Here is an 18,675-nt window from a genome sequence, read left to right on the forward strand (position 1 = left end):
GTTTATGCCTGTAAATATCACTGATTTTACATTTTGAACAAAATCTGTTGAAAAGGGGATTTGCATTTTGTTCGCATTGTCAACAGAAACATTCAGTTGTTTTTCATAAAAGCATTTTATTTACCATTACTCATAATTCACAAATTTTTTGTAATTTACACTTAGCTGAAAACAATCAAATACCTGAAACATTTTCTTTGCACTTACTGCTACAGTAAACAAAACATTTAGCTAAATTAAATGAATCAAACAAAGACTATCTCTATTTCCAGAAACTCAATTGAACAGCATTCGCAAGTATGATTTAACTGAGATGTACTGCTCAATACCATAGTTGCCATCATCTTCCATTGGATCAACCCTCTCTCTTAAGTTGGCTTCTTGATCATCTGTCAGCGTTACTGTACTGTCCGATCTGTGATCATCCCCTGGGCTGGTATTTGAGAGTGTCTCTTCCCAGATGTCCTCGTCGTCATTCAGTGGGTTGTAGCATGAACATTCAGTGTGCTGCAAGACACCAGATGTCCACAGCTGAAGTGGTGTCCAGTTTCGCTCCGTTCTGAGTGAATGGTGATTCCACTGATTGACAAATTCATTCACTGCTTTGTTTATTTTGGGTAGATATACGTAATGCAGAGCATAGATATCTACAGCAGAAGTGGAATCAAGCAGTGAATGTTGCTCCAAAAACTGAAATAGGTCTTTGTAGTGATACGTCAAAACTCTGTTCAGTTCAGCCCAAAGTCTCTCAATGCGTTGGTTGTGAACGCTCCTACCCACAATAAAACTTCCCCTTCCAGGGCCTCTTTGCTGAATCATGAACCTTGCAACCTGCAAGAAACAATATTTTACCTACAATTTTGATGGAGAACACAAAATCAATTTACAAAAGATTTTATCACTCATCTATCTTTTTCTGACTTTAAGTTTATCTCTGATCTATCTGGTCATCTTTCTGTGAAATCTGTGTTTTAAAGGTGCTTTTCCACGTCTTTTTTCACTTAATACAAACAGGTGACCAGATGTGCTGTTTTCCAGCTATGGCTGGCATTCTGATTTCTCTCTACGGATATAAAGTTAAACCACCACTCACCTCTGTATTTTCACGTCCTGCATCAGATCGGACACGACAAGGAAGGCCAAAGCTGTTCAACCCCTCCTGAAACAGTCTGAAGACAGTCTCAGCTTTGTTGTTGGTGCAACACTTTAAGTATATAATGCACCGACTGAATCCATCCACACATCCATTGTAATAGAATTTCCAACTGGCCAATTTATGATTACCGTCAATGTGCCTATGGAAAAGATAAAGTTTTTCATGTTTTGATCCCAAACGGATATAAATAAATTATCTTTGCATAGCATATCTCTCTCTCTCCCTCTCTCTCTCTCTCTCTCTCTCTCTCTCTCTCTCTCTGTGCGCATGTGCGAGTGATTGTGGAGTGAGTGAGTGGACTGCTTGGTGAGTGATCTCTTTCCAACTTTTTTGTAGTTTGTTGCGTTGTGTTTGTTTGTTTTGTGTGTGTTATTTGTTAAAAAAGACTATTTTTTTCTTGTGAAAGTTGTGGGAGTCTGCTCCCGGCGTTTCTTTTGCCGGGACACATGGCTGCTTCAGTTGCCGGGACGCATGGCTGCTTAGTGAAGGTTTGACTCGGCGTCATGGGATTAAGATTTTGTGTAAATGTACCGTAGAGGAATGTGCGCTAGCAGTTGGCAACGTTGTTGGTTACAACGCTATTGTTTCTGCTTCTAAAATTAATTACGCGATTGTTTTGTTTTTAAACGCGATTGAAAAAGCAAACGAGGTTGTTCAAACGGGAGTCGTAATTAACGCCGCGCTTACACCTGTTCTCCCTCTTAGTAGCCCTTCCAGAAATATTATTTTGTCAAACGTGCCTCCTTTTGTTTCTGATGCAAGTATTGCTAAAGAATTGTCTTCCTTTGGTAAGATAGTTTCCCCCCATTAGGAAAATTGCTCTTAGCTGCAAATCACCCTTGCTGAAACATGTAGTGTCGTTTTGGAGACAGGTTTATATGATCTTGAAGAATAATGCTGACGAATTTAATCTGTCTTTTAATGTTAAAGTTGAGGACTTTAACTATACAGTTTATGCAACATCTGAAAGCATAATGAAATGCTTTGGTTGTGGCAAAATTGGTCATCTGATACGTGCTTGTCCTGAAAAAGTGGATGAAGATGCTACTGTACAGCCGAACTCTCAGAGTGCTCATTCTGAGGCTGTGTCTGTTACAGAGGATGTTGTGGCCTCTGATGCTGTTGAGTCAGGTTCTGGTAAAGCGGTTGCCATTAAGCCAAATAAACCCACTATGGCTGAGGTTACTGCAGGTTTGTGCTCTGGATATGATCTTATGGTTTTTGAAAAGGCTCTGTAAATACAGATACAATGACTGCTGATAAACAGGTCAGTGAGGGTGTTGTTGAATTAGAGATGGACGTAGAGTCAATCTTCAAAGTCCCTACTAAAAGGAAGAAAGTTTGTCAGAGCAAGGTGATTAAACAAGCAAAAAAAGAAAAAAATGAAGCTGAATGTTTATACTCAGAAAATGAAAGTGACTCTACGGATTCCAATACTTCTGATTGTTCCCATCTTTCATCGCAAAATGAAAATGAAAACCAGACAACAGTATATAAAGTTGAGGAAATTAGCAAATTTTTGAAAGAAACTAAAGGCCTACCTGGAGTTCAGGTTGAAGATTATTTCCCTGATCGCTCAACTTTCATTAATGATGCAAAAATTCTAATGAAAGAAGGTGCTTTTGTAGATAAAGATGTTTACCGTCTCAGAAAAATTGTGAGTAAACTTAGAAAGCGAATCCTTAATGATGAAAACCAAGATATGGTGTAACTTATTTTTTCTGGTAGAAGTCTTTGCCTTGCTGACTGTTCCCTTTCAGTCGGTCACGTTCGACGTACGTCAGAACTGAACCGACGAATTGGGATCTGACCTCAGAGACCTATCCACTTCGAGTGTATAAAAACGAGCCAATCGGAGATTGGCATGTAATCCGCACATTCCACGCTCCGCCCCACAGCGTGGGTATAAATAGGAAGTGGAATGGCAGATCAATGCTTTCAACTTCGGAGCCGAACAGTACATTGCTGTTGCCACGAAGAGTGTCTAAGAATTGAGTCTTGGAGAATGGAAGGAACTGCCAGTGCGGGTGTTACAGCGCTTCTCAGCGAGAGACCGATCCCTTGTTGCAATCGTTTGCATTCAAACAAAAAAGAGCTTTTTGTTGTTGGTTCGCTGGGCGTTTCCTTTGAGTGTCACACGCAGGCTTGCACTGTGGACTGCGTGCTGACCGCGGTCATCTCCCTGAGTGCTTCAGCACATCTAAAAGAGCAGTTTTTCCATTCTAAAAGAGCAACACGGTTTGACCCTGCGTCTTTTTCAAGATGTCATTCAAACCGTGCATTCCTGGAATGCAACTGTTTCCTGTCCTCATTGACGGCCACGATCGCATGTGAAATTGCGATCGTGGGTGATTCATGTTCTCGTAGAAGAAGATGGTCACGTCGGCGCGTTGTTCGTCTCACCCTTTCTCATAAAAGGCTTGAGTGTTCAGCGCGCCGTGTGCCGTCGAGCGGCCGGCTGACAGCGGTGGTTGTCACAGCAACCGACGCGCGTCAGTCGGTGCTCTAGATGCGCGGCCGAGACTATGAAACCTCAGATGGGGTCGAGTCCCTTCGCCTATCCCCCGATCTAGTTCATATTCTGGTGTTACTGGAAAAAGGACTACTTTGGCTGATAAGCGCTGGTGGCCTGAGGATTACAGTGGGAATTCCCCGCCGGGTAAACCCCTTCAGGCCCCCACTCCTCTATCGCATCAAAAGCATGCTGAGACTCTGTTCGTGGGTGGTACGGATTCTCTCATGAGAACGTGACCACGTCAGGGCATTGTTCGCCTTGCCTTCTTCATTGAGGCTTGAGCGTTCAGTGCGCTGTGTGCCGTTCTGACGGCCACGTTCACTGTCTCACATGCCTGCTTGTAGTGAGAGATGGAATCGCTGGTCCTGGAAGAAAAAGGGTCTTAGCGTTTCATTTTTTGCTCTGGCAGAGGACAGATGTCAATTGCTGCATCGGAGAGAGGTAAATATGGAGGGTCAAAAGGGCCAAAAATGAGACAAAAAAAAAAAAAAGTATCATTGTTTTCCCTCTCTCACTGCCCTCTGCCCTGCACGCACGAGGGTAGTCCCAGCCCAGGGGTTGTGCAGGAACTGCGTGCGGTGTTGGACCTCGCCCTAGGGGCAATGAAAATCACTGCACGCTCCCTGGGTCAGGCGATGTCCACACTAGTGGTCCAGGAACAGGGGGCTAACCCGGCAGATATGCGTAAGGAAGGCCTGTCTGTCGGGCTGGCCTCCTCGGCGACGCCATCGAGAACTTTGCCCAGCAGTTCTTGGTGGCCCAGAAGCAGACAAAGGCGTTGCACCAGGGTGCCGACGACGAGCTGCTCGGTCGTCGGTCACGGCGCCTCTGCCGGCTTGTCGCCGAGGGCATCCCCTCCTGCGTCCGCCTCCACCCTGCTAGAGCTGAGCAGCAGCCTCCACTGGAGGAGCAGGGTGCCGGGCGCGAAGGAGGCGCCCAACCCGTCCAGGGTCCCGCTAACCGCCAGGCAAGCGCAAGGGGACGCGGCCCTGAGACGGACAGGCTGGGGAGAACAGGAGCTGCTCGGGGGGAGGTGATATTCGTATCCCTCCCCCACCCCCCCGGAGGAGGACCGGGGGGCCCTGACTGGTTAACGTTCTGCCACTGGCTCTCCGGAGTCCAGCGGTACCCACATATTCAGAGCAGTTCCTCTCTCTCTGGGCCTCAGAGTGTGCGACGCCCCCGGGCCTTGCTACTTCTTTCCTCCCCTCCCTCGCCAGGGGGCAGTAGTGTGGGCATCGAGACCGCCCCTGGGCCTTCTCACCCACACTCTGCCCCAACCTGGAGTACTCGGACAATACTCCGGACCGCCTTCGGGCCTCCCGAGTAGGGTCTGAGTGCCCCACCTCCCTGCCTTCGGGCAGTAGGCAGCAGGGTGGGCTTGAGGATGCCTCTGGCCTTCTCACCCACTCTCTGCCCTTCCCGGGAACACTCAGATAACACTCTGGGCTGCCCACGGGCCTCCCGAGTCGGGTCTGATTCTCCCACCTCTCTGCCTCCGGGCAGCGAGCAGTCGAGTGAGCTCGAGGACGCCTCCGGGCCTTCTCACCCACTCCCTGCCCGCACCAGGAGTACTCGCGCGACATTCCGGGCCGCCTCCGGGCCTCCCGAGTCGAGCCAGAGCACTCCAGTGCGCTGCCCCACCCCGGGCATGTCTGTGGTGCTGTTGGTCCCGCGCGGGCGGTCCCTGGGAGTGTGGCTACAGCTCCCTCGACCGTCCCGTTGACTCATCAGTACCATCAGACTCGGCTACGCGATTCAGTTCGCTCGCCGGCCACCCAAGTACAAAGGCGTCCTCTTCACCTCAGTGCGAAGCAGCGACGCTCGAGTCTTGCGGTCAGAGATCGAGGTCCTACTGGCGAAGGACGCGATCGAGCCGGTTCCTCCAGCCGAGATGAAGACAGGGTTCTACAGTCCCTACTTCATCGTGCCCAAGAAAGGGGGTGGGCTACGGCCAATCCTGGACCTGCGCGTCCTGAATCGGGCCCTGCTCAAGCTCCCGTTCTGGATGTTATGCAGAAACGCACTTCAATGCATCCGTCCCCAGGATTGGTTTGCAGCGATCGACCTGAAGGACGCGTACTTCATGTCCCGATTTCCTCGACACAGACCGTTCCTACGTTCTACGTCCGAGGCGCGGGCATACTAGTACAAGGTCCTGCCCTTCGGGCTGTCCCTGTCGCCTCGCATCTTTACGAAGGTCGCGGAGGCAGCCATTGTTCCACTCCGAGAACGCGGCGTTCGCATTCTCATCTTTCTCGCCCAGTCTCGGGAGCAGTTGTGCGAACACAGGGACATGGTGCTCAGTCACCTCAGCCTGTTGGGCCTTCGGATCAACCGAGAGAAGAGCAAGCTCTGTCCTACTCAGAGAATCTCTTACCTCGGTATGGAGCTGGATTCGGTCAACCAGACTGCGCGCCTCACGGAGGAGCGAGTCAGGTCGGTGTTGAACTGCTTGTATGTTCAAAGGCAGAACAGCGGTCCCACTGAAACTTTTTCAGAGGCTCCTGGGGCATATGGCATCCGTAGCCGCGGCACGCCGCTCGGATTGCTTCATATGAGACCGCTCCAACACTGGCTTTATGGCCGAGTCCTGAGGTGGGCGTGGCAGAGCGGCCAGTACCGGGTCCCAGTGACTCCTTACTGCCGCCAAACCTTCAGCCCGTGGTCCAACACTTCGTTTCTCCGGGCCGGGGTGCCCCTAGAACAAGTGTCCAGGCATGCTGTGCTGTTCACGGATGCCTCATCCACGGGCTGGGGGGCCACGTACAACGGGCATGCAGTTGCGGGTCTGTGGACGGAACCGCAATTGCATTGGCATATCAATTGCCTCGAGTTGCTAGCAGTACACTTGGCACTACGCCGCCTCAAGGGGCCGCTACGTGGCAAGGATGTACTGGTCCGTACGGACAGCATGGCAGCCGTTGCGTACATCAACCGTCAGGGTGGTCTACACTCCCGTCGCCTTTTCCAACTCGCCCGCCACCTGCTCCTGTGGAGTCAGAAGCATCTGAGGTCACTTCGGGCCATGCATGTCCCTGATGCGCTGAACCAGACAGCCGACGAGCTCTCTCGGCAGCCAGCACCTCCGGGAGAATGGCGACTCCACCCCCAGGCGGTCCAGCTGATATGGGACCAGTTCGGAGCCGCACAGGTAGACCTGTTTGCCTCTCCGGACTCGACCCATTGCCAGTGGTACTATTCCCTGACCGGGGGTACCCTCGGCACAGATGCACTGGCGCACAGCTAGCCCCGGGACCTACGCAAGTATGCGTTTCCCCCAGTGAGCCTTCTTGCACAGACTCTGTGCAAAGTCAGGGAGGACGAGGAGCAGGTCTTGTTAGTTGCGCCGTATTGGCCCAACCGGACCTGGTTCCCAGAACTTACTCTCCTCGCGACAGCCCCTCCTTGGCCCATTCCCCTGAGGAAGGACCTTCTTTCTCAGGGACGGGGCACTCTATGGCACCCGCGTCCAGACCTCTGGAATCTTCATGTCTGGTCCCTGGACGGGACGCGGAGGTTCTAGATGGACTACCACAAGCAGTCGTAGATACCATCTCTTCAGCTAGAGCCCCCTCTACGAGGCGCCTCTATGTACTGAAGTGGAACCTGTTCGTTGAGTGGTGCTCTTCCCGCCGGGAAGACCCCCGAAGGTGTTCGATTGGTGTTGTGCTTTCCTTCCTGCAAGACGGGTTGGAGCGAAGGCTGTCTCCCTCCACCCTCAAAGTGTACGTCGCCGCAATAGCGGCGTATCACGACGCAGTCGAAGGTAAGTCTGTAGGAAGGCACGACCTAATCGTCAGGTTCCTCAGAGGTGCGAGGAGACTGAATCCTCCTCGTCCATCCTCGATACCCTCTTGGGACTTAGCTCTAGTGCTCAGGGCACTTCAGAGCCCTCCCTTCGAGCCTTTGGAGTTTATTGAGATTAAAATCCTGTCAATGAAGACAGTGCTCTTGACTGCATTGGCCTCTATCAAGAGGGTAGGGGACCTGCACGCACTTTCGGTCAGCGAATCGTGCCTAGAGTTCGGGCCTGGTAACTCTCACGTTGTCCTGAGACCCAGGCCCGGATACGTGCCCAAGGTTCCTACCACTCCCTTCCGGGACCAGGTGGTGAACCTGCAAGCGCTGCCTTCGGAGGAGGCAGACCCAGCCCTGGCTTTGTTGTGTCCGGTCCGCGCTCTTTGCGCTTACATTGACTGGACCCAAAGCTTTCGGACCTCAGAGCAACTCTTCGTCTGTTACGGAGGCCAGCAGAAGGGAAAGGCTGTCTCCAAGCAGAGGTTAGCCCACTGGATAGTGGATGCTATAGTCTTGGCTTACCAGTCCCAAGATGTGCCTTGCCCGTTCGGTGTAAGAGCACACTCCACTAGGAGTGTTGCTTCTTCCTGGGCGCTGGCTCAAGGCGCCTCGCTGACAGACATTTGTAGAGCTGCGGGCTGGGCGACACCTAACACGTTCGCTAGATTTTATAGCTTACGTATAGAGCCGGTATCTTCCCGCATCCTCGCCCCTGGTGGCCAGGAGCGCTAAGTGCCCGTTCTAAGTGTCGGCTTGCAACGCCACTCCCGCCCTCCGGGCCGGATACGTGCGTTTATTGTCTCCAGTTGTGTTCCCCGGGAAACCGGCTAACCCTGTCGAGCTCCTCCGTCACCCCATGCGGTGTCAGACGTTGCAGACTGTCTGACGCTAGGCCTGCACCCGTATGCTTGTGGAACGTGGTTGTAGGCTGGGTTCCATATGTAGCGGTTCCCTCACGGCAACCCCATATGTGTATTCGTCCACGGTATCAGCTACCCTTCGGGCTAGCCCCGTGTCTTTCCCTCGACAGAGCCCGCTCTGTCATCTCTGGGCGTGTTCTTTCCCCCCTACAATTAGGTTGGAACCACCCCAGAGACTGCCATATGTTGCACTACCCTGCCAGGGTAGTCCTTATGTGTATTCTGCCACCTCTCCTTCCCTGAAGGACGTGGCCCCGCAGCGTACCTCTTCCGAGAGGGCACGCTTCCCAGCGGTTTATGGTCACTCTAAGTGGGTCTTGCAGAAACAGCAGTGACTGACCTCCCTGCTTGGAGCCCTGACTTCCGTACCATACTAGACGGTCCAGTGCGCTCAAGCAGGACGCTGGAAGGGCCAGCATCCTGGCGTTTTCCAGAGGGATCCCAATTCGTCGGTTCAGTTCTGACGTACGTCGAACGTGACCGACTGAAAGGGAACGTCTCGGTTACGTATGTAACCCTCGTTCCCTGAAGAAGGGAACGGAGACGTACGTCCCGTCGCCAGGTGCTGTGCTTCAGCTAGGAGCCCAGTCACGTATTCGGCTCCTCAGTTGAAAAAAGCATTGATCTGCCATTCCACTTCCTATTTATACCCACACTGTGGGGCGGAGCGTGGAATGTGCGGATCACATGCCAATCTCCGATTGGCTCGTTTTTATACACTCGAAGGGGATAGGTCTCTGAGGTCAGATCCCAATTCGTCGGTTCAGTTCTGACGTACGTCTCCGTTCCCTTCTTCAGGGAACAAGGGTTACATACGTAACCGAGACGTTTCTTTTAATTACTTCTGTTTCTTAAAACCATAATTTTCTATGGGAGACTTTAAAATTGGAACTCTCAATTTAAATGGTGCCAGAGACAGTCAGAAGAGAATGTGTTTGTTTGAATTTATAAAACAAAAGCACATTGATGTTACGTTTATTCAAGAATCACATAGTGACAAAAAATGAGGTAGACTGGAAAAAAGAATGGGATGGGCAAATTTTTATGAGTCATATCTTCTAATAGTGGCGGAGTAGCTGTTCTGTTTTCAAAGAAATCACTGCCAATTTCTTGTGAAATAGAAGAAATAGTTAAAGGTCGTCTTTTATAAGTTAAAGCTAAGTTTGAAAACACTATAATGACTTTTTTAAATGTCTATGCCCCCACAAAAGGGGCTGAAAGATTAGTGTTTTTTGATACAATTAGTGTTGCTATGAAAGATTTAAACTCAGAAGAATTATTGCCCTTGTCAAAAAATCCTATTGGAATTTCACTTTGTCCTATAGGATCTTATTGGATTCTTATAATCTTATAGGACATTCTGATTTATTTTAATGGAATTTCACTTTGTCCTATAGGATCTTATTGGATTCTTATAATCTTATAGGACATTCTGATTTATTTTAATGGAATTTCACTTTGTCCTATAGGATCTTATTGGATTCTTAGAATCCTATAGGAGAATCTGATTTATTTTAATGGAATTTCACTTTGTCCTATAGGATCTTATTGGATTCTTAGAATCCTATAGGAGAATCTGATTTATTTTAATGGAATTTCACTTTGTCCTATAGGATCTTATTGGATTCTTAGAAACCTATTGGACATTCTGATTTATTTTAATGGAATTTCACTTTTCTATGAAAAAACACAGAGATTGGCTTAATATTGTTATATAACCAAAGCAAAGTGTTTGCATAGAAAAACAATCACACTTTCAAATTAAATAATTAGATTGCGTGTTCCTATAATAATACAAAATACATTAATATAAAATATATATAGGCTATATCTCACTATCTAGTGCAGGGGTGGCATTTTGCACCTATGAATTGGTCATATATGACTAAATTAATTTTAAATTCATGATTTAATATCAATGAGATTTTTTATTTATGTAATGTTTTAAATCTAGATGGTTATTAATGTAAATGATGTGTGACTGTGGCGTTTTAATGCGCATGCGCGTTGGACATTCAAATCGCGTTCTTCAAACCACACTGGAGCAGAGTTGCCATGGAAACGGGGACTCGGAGTCAAACGAGCAGCACTTCCTCAGACGCTGTTTTCACTAGTTTCAGGTGAGTTTAGTCCCTAAAACCACACAAATAATGCACACAACTGTTCCTGACACCTTTCTTACGTTAACTGACAAAATTCTGTTGAATATTTACTTGATAGAAATGGTTTAGTGTCTTCGGGAAAAGTCAGCATCTCAACCGTTTTCACAAGAGGGTAACTAACTCTATCGATTTGATCTATTGAGCCCTTGTTTATGAGAACTTGAGCTTTTAAATAAATCTTTATGTGAAACTTTAATGTTTTGATAGTTTTGTTAAGGTTTTGCTGCTAATTTGTCAATGGTACGTATCAAAAATCTAAAAGTATACACTGTAACATTGCTGTTCATCGATGATGTCAGTTACATGGAGCGTGAAAATTAGCTGCAAACTGGCAAACAAATATTGTAAAAATGTTCTGTGATTTCAGGAGGGACGAAAAAACCCATCTACAACAGAGGGGAAGATTCCAACATTTCTGGAGGAAGCTGCTGCCAGAGCTGTAAGAAACGGGTGAAGTAATTTTATATGCATGTATTTCACATAATATTTGACATAATATCAGCATGATTTTAGTTATTTTCTTTAGCAAAATTATACATATTAAGAAGGCTTTGACATTCAAAACATTAGTGACACTGTATGAGCAATATTAAATTAACAAGTAAACCTAAAAACACAAACCCTGTTTATATTAAAACAGGTCACAAAACTATTGAGTTTTACTGGTATTATCTATAGTGGAGATGAGTGTGATGAGGTTCAGGTGTGAGTAATCAGTATTCGGGAGAGGGAGTGCGCTGTGATTGGCTGGTGTGAGAACCTGGCAGATTAATAACAAATAGAAATTGAATTTGAATCTAAAATCGTGTTCTGTATAAAGAATTAGTTCACCCCAAAATTAAAATCTCCTGATAATTTCCATCGGTCATTTTCTAAAAAAAAAAATATATATTTATATACCTTTTACCTGAAATGCACGACTTTGATGTTGTTTTCCCACTGCGTATTACGCCGGAAAGGTCAGTGCTGACCCAGTGCCGAAAAACTCCATCTCATGTTCTCCTCTAACTTTAAAATTGTCCGACATCGTTGTTTTACCTTTTATTTTTGTAAAGGGTGTTTGATTTAGTCTTTGCACGTTTGTTTAACACTGGGACGGTACTTCCACATACGTCACATGCGTGACCTTTCCAACGTAATGATGCCACAAAGCCTTACATCATCAAAGTCGAGCATTTGAGGTTAAAAAATATATACATGTTTATTTATTTTCTACTGAAGAATGAAAGACATGAACATCTTGGATGGCATTAGGGTGAGTAAAAGAATAGGAATTATCATTTTGGGGTGCACTAATCCTTTAATGTACATTCTTTCTGCTTTACTTTTGGAGCCATAATAATTTATGGGTTGTGAAAACACAGACTGAATAGACATCATTGTACTTGGACATTATTAAATGGCTACTCGGTAGTAAAGTTAAGAATTCTAGCTAGCCGTGTGTTAATGTGGTGTGTGTTCTTCTCATTTTAGCTCCTACATCCATTTGGGCTGAAGGTCAAGACAGAACCAAACCAAAGCTGGCCTGTAACCTGCCGGCCTATACGACAGACTTCACACTGACAGCTGCTGGCATGGATGCTGCATCACATGCTTTTGAACACTTTTCCACCTAGAATGTATTCGTCCCCCACCAGGAGACTTCATGTCTTCATCTATTGTGAGTGGATATCATTTTAAACATTATTTTAAAAAAACACTAATTTCTTCTAATTTTTATTGTGTAGTATATGTATTTTTTTCGTAAAAAGAAAAGAAAATTTTAGTAATGTTTTTAAGTAATAAAGTAATTAATTGTTAAGTAATGTTGTTATAATATAATCCTGTTAATTTATGTACAGTATAAACTGCAAACGTATGCTTGTTTTGGGCACATGTTTACAGCTTATAGACATTTTAGAGGAGGAAGATGCTGTGTATTTAAAGGTGCTTTAAGTCATTTTTATTTGTACAATGTTATTTTTGTATATAAATCATTATTACAGTGGAACAAATTGCTATTTTTTTATTTGTAAATTAGCAACTGAATTTTTTAACCATTGCACAGCACCACTTTATCACCAATAATTTACAACTTTTTTTTATGTCACATGAGAACACATGAAAGTTTATATTTTTGTTCAGATTATGTAATTTCTGTAATAAAGTTTGTATCATAGAATGGTAACTTCTTTCTGTTGTTATTATTTAGATGTTTGTTGTAACTTAATTACTTAAATGTACTTCAAGATAATTGAGTAAAACCATGGCTGCACTGTGGTAATACAACCAATTTATGGCACATGATCCATGTTTTTTAAAACCATGTTTACTGCAAAAACCATGGTTGCTGCAGTCATGGTTACAATGGTTTTACTGTAGTATTACTACAATATAACTGTAGTAAAACCATGGTATTAAAATCATGGTTGTTAAAAATACCAGTTACTACAGTAATTCAAACTACAGTTTTACTATAGTATTACTACAATATAACTGTAGTAAAACCATGTTTTTTAAAAACCATGGTTTCGCACCAAAATACCACGGTTACTACAGTCATAGTTAAACTACAGTTTTACTATAGTAAAACCATAGTTCTTTTTCGTAAGGGAAGTTAACCTAACTATGACAACTTCCGCTCTGAGAAACCCGGAAATGTGAAAAGGGTCTAATTCTACTTTTTTTTCTTTCTTACAGTGTACCAAGTATTCAGACATAGTAGCCTTGGTACACTTTGCTATCTTTGCTGTGTCCGAATATGCCTTCCCTACCATGTAGAAAGCAAAGATAGCAAAACCGTGTGTGTGTTTGTGTGTTTGTGTGCGTGTGTGTGTGTGTGTGTGTGAGAGAGCGAGAGAGAAAGAAAGACCCAATTGGAACCAATAAAATCCTGTTGAAATTGTCCTACAGAATATGTATGTATTGTCTTATAAGACAATTCTCACAGAATCCAATAGGAATCAGATTACATTTGGAATCTTATTGGAATCCTTTAGGATTTATCCTACGGGATATTTATGTATTATCTTATAAGACAATTCCCAAAAAATCCTATAGGAATCAGATAAGAATCTTATAGGACAAGACATAAATTATCCTATAAGATTATTTCTATCGGAGTCCTATAGGAACGGTTCCAAAATATGATAGAAATTTTTAATGGAATCCTGTACAGATTTCCATTAAAAATCCTTAAGGATTTTTTGACAAGGGTGTTCCTTGGTGGAGATTTTAACTGTACTGAAAATGATCAGTTAGACAGAAATCACTTAGAGCCACATGTCGCCTCACAAAAAGCTCTTACACAACTAATAAGAGCATTTGATTTGTGTGATGTTTGGAGAAACATGCATCACAAGAATAGACAATATACCTAGGCACATAGTAGAGACAATCTTATTTCTATGGCAAGGCTGGATAGGCTTTATGTGTTTCATTTTTAAGCAAATCTGGCTAAAGACTGTAAAATAATTCCACTTTTTTCTGATCATTGTTGTGTTATTTGTAACATTTTCATTAATTCTGTGAATTTGAAGAGTGCGTATTGGCATTTTAATACATCACTTTTAAATGATAAAAAGCTTATTGACACTTTTTTTTTGTTTTGGGAAAATTTTAAAGAACAAAAACTGTTTTATACTTCCTTGCAACAGTGGTGGGATTGTGGCAAGGTTCACATTAAACAACTCTGTCAAGAGTATACTTTAAATGCTACAAAAGAAATGGCCAGTCAATGAAAGAGTTAGAATTTGAAATAATTGAACTTTGGAGCACAACAGCTTCTACAAGTGACGGTGAATGTTTTGAAAGTAGTAAATCTAAAAAAGATTTGCTTGCAGACTTATTGGGTGTGAAAGCACAAGGGGCATTAATTCGTTCCCGTTTTCAAAGCATCTCACAAATGGATGCACCATCCAAATTTTTTTTCAATTTGGAAAAAAAAATGGACAAAGTCGTATTATTCACTCATAAAGATCTGATACTGGAAAAGAGCTTGTTGAACCTAGTGAAATATGCAAACACGCTGTTGATTTCTACTCAAATTTATATAAATGTGAGTTGGTTCAAAGAGAAGATGAAACATTTTCTTTTCTTAATGATCTTCCAAAGATTGATGAGGAGTCTAATAATGTGCTTAAACAATCATTGTCACAAAATGAACTATATACAGCTATGATGGATATGGAAAATGGAAAGGCTCCTGGTATTGACGGGATTCCTGTTGATTTTTATAAAATTTTATGGTCAGTGATTGGTGAAGATTTCTTTTTGGTCCTTAATGACAGTTTGAATAAAGGATTGTTACCGTTAAGTTGTAGAAGAGCTGTAATAACTCTTTTGCCTAAAAAGGGAGATCTCCAAAATATAAGTAATTGGAGACCAATATCTCTCTTATGTGCCGATTATAAAATACTATCAAAGGCTCTAGCCACAAGGCTAAGTAAAGTTCTGAGTCAAGTAATACATTCTGATCAGAATTATTGTATACCCAATAGATCCATCTTCGATAATATATCTTTGGTCAGAGATGTTCTTGAGGTTGCAAGAATATTAGGTGTTAATTGTGGTCTAATTTCATTAGACCAGGAAAAAGCCTTCGACCGTGTAGAACATGGATATTTGAGAGATGTTTTAGAAGCTTTTGGTTTTAATCAGAGTTTTATAAATATGATAGAGGCCATGTACAGTAACACTGAGAGTATACTCAAAGTCAGTGGTGGTTTGAGTGCTCCTTTTGAAGTCCAGAGGGGAGTTCCGGGGGGGTTGGGGGGAATAACACAAAAAAGGAATAACAAGTAAAAAGAACCCTTGCGCATTATAGGGAATAATATTTTTATTAATTTACAGTTGGTTTTATATATTTAGGTCAAACAGTGTAGTAGATTAATGAACACAAGTGTCAGCTGATGTATTAACAAAGCTGCATTTGTGTAGCATACCCACCATAGTTGGTTTGGTGAAGAAATGTTGTATATCCTTCGACGAATTGTTTGTCTACGCCTTATTGCTCTTCCAATTGGATCAATAATTCTGAGCCTCTCTTGTATTCTTCTTCTTTGGATTCTTAAACCTCTACTCTGAAGGCTTCCTTGAATGTACGTTTGTCCTACATTTGGTGTGGAGGACAGCACCTGTAGTATTAGTGAATCTAATTCTTCATTACTTAAGCTACAAAATGGATGTCTTGAAAGTAGACCAAATCTTTGTCTGTGATTATAAAGGCTCCTTGTGCTCATTCCAAATAAAGAAGCAATTGACGTCCAGCTGAAACCCAGCTCTTGAAGAGCCACATTCTGACCTTCTCTTACATCGTACCTAACAAAAAGAAGAAAAAGTAATCATAGCAACAACAAAAAAAGTTACAAAATGTGTGTAGACAAAATTATCAACATCAAGGTTATATACAAAAGTGAGTACAAAACAGTGTATAAACAAATATAATGTTATGTTATACCTGAATAAGTTAAGTAATGACTGATTAAAGAGCCAGTGTATCCCTCTTTTCAGTTCCTTTCTCTCTCTCTCTCTCTCTCTCTCTCTCTCTCTCTCTCTCTCTCTCTCTCTCTCTCTCTCTCTCTCTCTACCTTTATTTGGTCTGTCTGTCTGATGTTTTTCTATTTTCTGAATTTAGCTATGTTACATTATGTTACATGTTACATATGCTCCAATGCATGTATACAGTATGCAGTGCAGTTTCCAATGAAGCCCTGTATCTATTGTTTCCACAAATTCCAATGAAACTATGAGCCCCACTTTCTGTTTATTCCCTTGCATTTCGCTCTATATGCTGTTTGTGTAGAGACTGGATTTTGTGCCCCCCATTATCAAGATCATTATATTGATAGGATGCTATTAGAATACATACCTTGGTCTTCCAAGGTCCCCTGACCGGACAACCCTTAAACGAAATGCAGGCCATCTGGAACTCACTTCTCTGCGGTTTTCCAAAATGTTCTGAAGTACAGAATCAATTTCTGCTGAAAGTTGCTCTAACAACAAAGTCAGTTCATCTGTAGTAGAAATATTACCGGCCTGGTTAGAAGATAGACATACAATAAAAGACAAAATTATGTCTCTATGATCCTCAAGACGTCTTGATAAAACTTCTGTTTCTGAAGACTCCAAAGTGGGCAAGGTGATACTATAAAGAATTCTTTGCATCCATTAAAATATGCCTGAACTTCATCTGAGCTCATTCTGAACAACCCTACACCATTACTGAAAGAGATGAGGAAGTTAGATTGATTCTGTGATAATGAGATCTTATCATATGACCAGAAATTCCACATATAAATTCTTAAAGTATACAAACTTATATAACCAATGTGTGTATCTAAACCAATATATAGTTGAACAAACCAATATATAGCTGAACAAACCAATATATAGTTGAACAAACCAATATATAGCTGAACAAACCAATATATCTAAACCAATATATAGTTGAACAAACCAATATATAGTTGAACAAACCAATATATAGTTGAACAAACCAGTATATAGCTGAACAAACCAATATATAGCTGAACAAACCAATATATTGTAAGACTGAAAAAACTAGTATATGCCGAAATGTCTGAATGAAGAACAAGGACTCTCTGAGAAAATAAAGGAAATTAACATCTGAACTGTCCCTCACACACCACTGGAGACGCAAGTCTCACCTCACTATCAGCTAATCTACATCTTTCCCTATATACCCCGTCTCCCCCAATTCCTTCCCTGTCTCATGCTGAGATCACCTGAAAATACACACAAAATCTCTATATTACAATGTCAATCTACACGATCGAGTATCATATGTGTTTGATATCGTTTGAAATGTCTCAGTGCGACTGGTACAAATATCTCAACTCCACAGAAGTTAACCAAAAGATAATCAATGTTTTAAAAGTTTAAAGATATCTTGTCTTAGTTTGGTGGGTGTGGCTTTCAGCCATTTGGCCTTTACATCAATACAAGTCTTGATCAATGCAAATTCCCATTGTGCACTCGTGTTTACATTTGAAAGAGTTTGTGCATTTGTTTCTGGGTATTTAAGGAAATGTTGCAAAGAGCTCAGGGCTTGACACTTTAAACCGGTCAGCCCGTAATGCTGGATGTCTCAAGATAGCCAGCATTATGTAGTTTTCAGAAGTCAGGTATACATTTCATTCTTTACTTCAGAGTATTTGATGTTATATATGGATTACCTTTGAATTGACTATGTAATTGGCTTTATACATTTACCTGATTGTTAATAAATTGTTAAACTTTGATTGATTCTGACTTGCTCTGGAATTATTCAGGTTGGATATAATTTCAACAAAGGGTTAAACGGAATAATTAAATGTGTACTTAAACTATTAAATATGAATGACCAAATAACCAATTGGCATTCTAACCCAAATTCTAAATTATAATTAAATGGAGTCAGATAACGAGGAATTGGAATAAAATCCCCTTTTCCCCGCTGAAAAGACGAACGCGCAGCGACCTTCACCCGCCGATCGTTAGCCTCCATTGGGACGATTCGGGCGGCCTTACAATATCTAAACCAATATATAGTTGAACAAACCAATATATAGTTGAACAAACCAATATATAGTTGAACAAACCAATATATAGTTGAACAAACTAGTATATAGTTGAACAAACCAATATATTTAAACCAATATATAGTTGAACAAACCAATATATAGTTGAACAAACCAATATATAGTTGAACAAACCAATATATAGTTGAACAAACCAATGTATCTAAACCAATATATAGTTGAACAAACCAGTATGTAGTTGAACAAACCAATATATAGTTGAACAAACCAATGTATAGTTGAACAAACCAATGTATCTATACCAATATATAGTTGAACAAACCAATATATAGTTGAACAAACCAGTATGTAGTTGAACAAACCAATATATAGTTGAACAAACCAATGTATCTAAACCAATATATAGCTGAACAAACCAGTATATAGTTGAACAAACCAATATATAGTTGAACAAACCAATGTATCTAAACCAATATATAGTTGAACAAACCAATATATAGTTGAACAAACCAATGTATCTAAACCAATATATAGTTGAACAAACCAGTATATAGTTGAACAAACCAATATATAGTTGAACAAACCAATATATAGTTGAACA

At 42.5% G+C, this 18,675-nt stretch overlaps 1 long non-coding RNA gene across 1 annotated transcript in view; it reads right to left on the minus strand.

Annotated features, from left to right (window-relative positions):
* Positions 1 to 208: 208 nt before the first annotated feature.
* The window catches only part of LOC137079101 (uncharacterized), a 44,840-nt gene continuing 26,373 nt past the window's right edge, over positions 209 to 18,675 (minus strand). The window contains exons 2-3 of the long non-coding RNA XR_010905407.1: positions 1,094 to 1,295; positions 209 to 831 (exon numbers count right to left, since the gene is read on the minus strand). This is a non-coding gene — a long non-coding RNA (uncharacterized lncRNA). The remainder of the gene's footprint in view (positions 832 to 1,093; positions 1,296 to 18,675) is intronic.

This window comes from Pseudorasbora parva, chromosome 6 (genome assembly GCF_024679245.1).
Source record: "Pseudorasbora parva isolate DD20220531a chromosome 6, ASM2467924v1, whole genome shotgun sequence".
Lineage (NCBI taxonomy): Eukaryota > Metazoa > Chordata > Actinopteri > Cypriniformes > Gobionidae > Pseudorasbora > Pseudorasbora parva.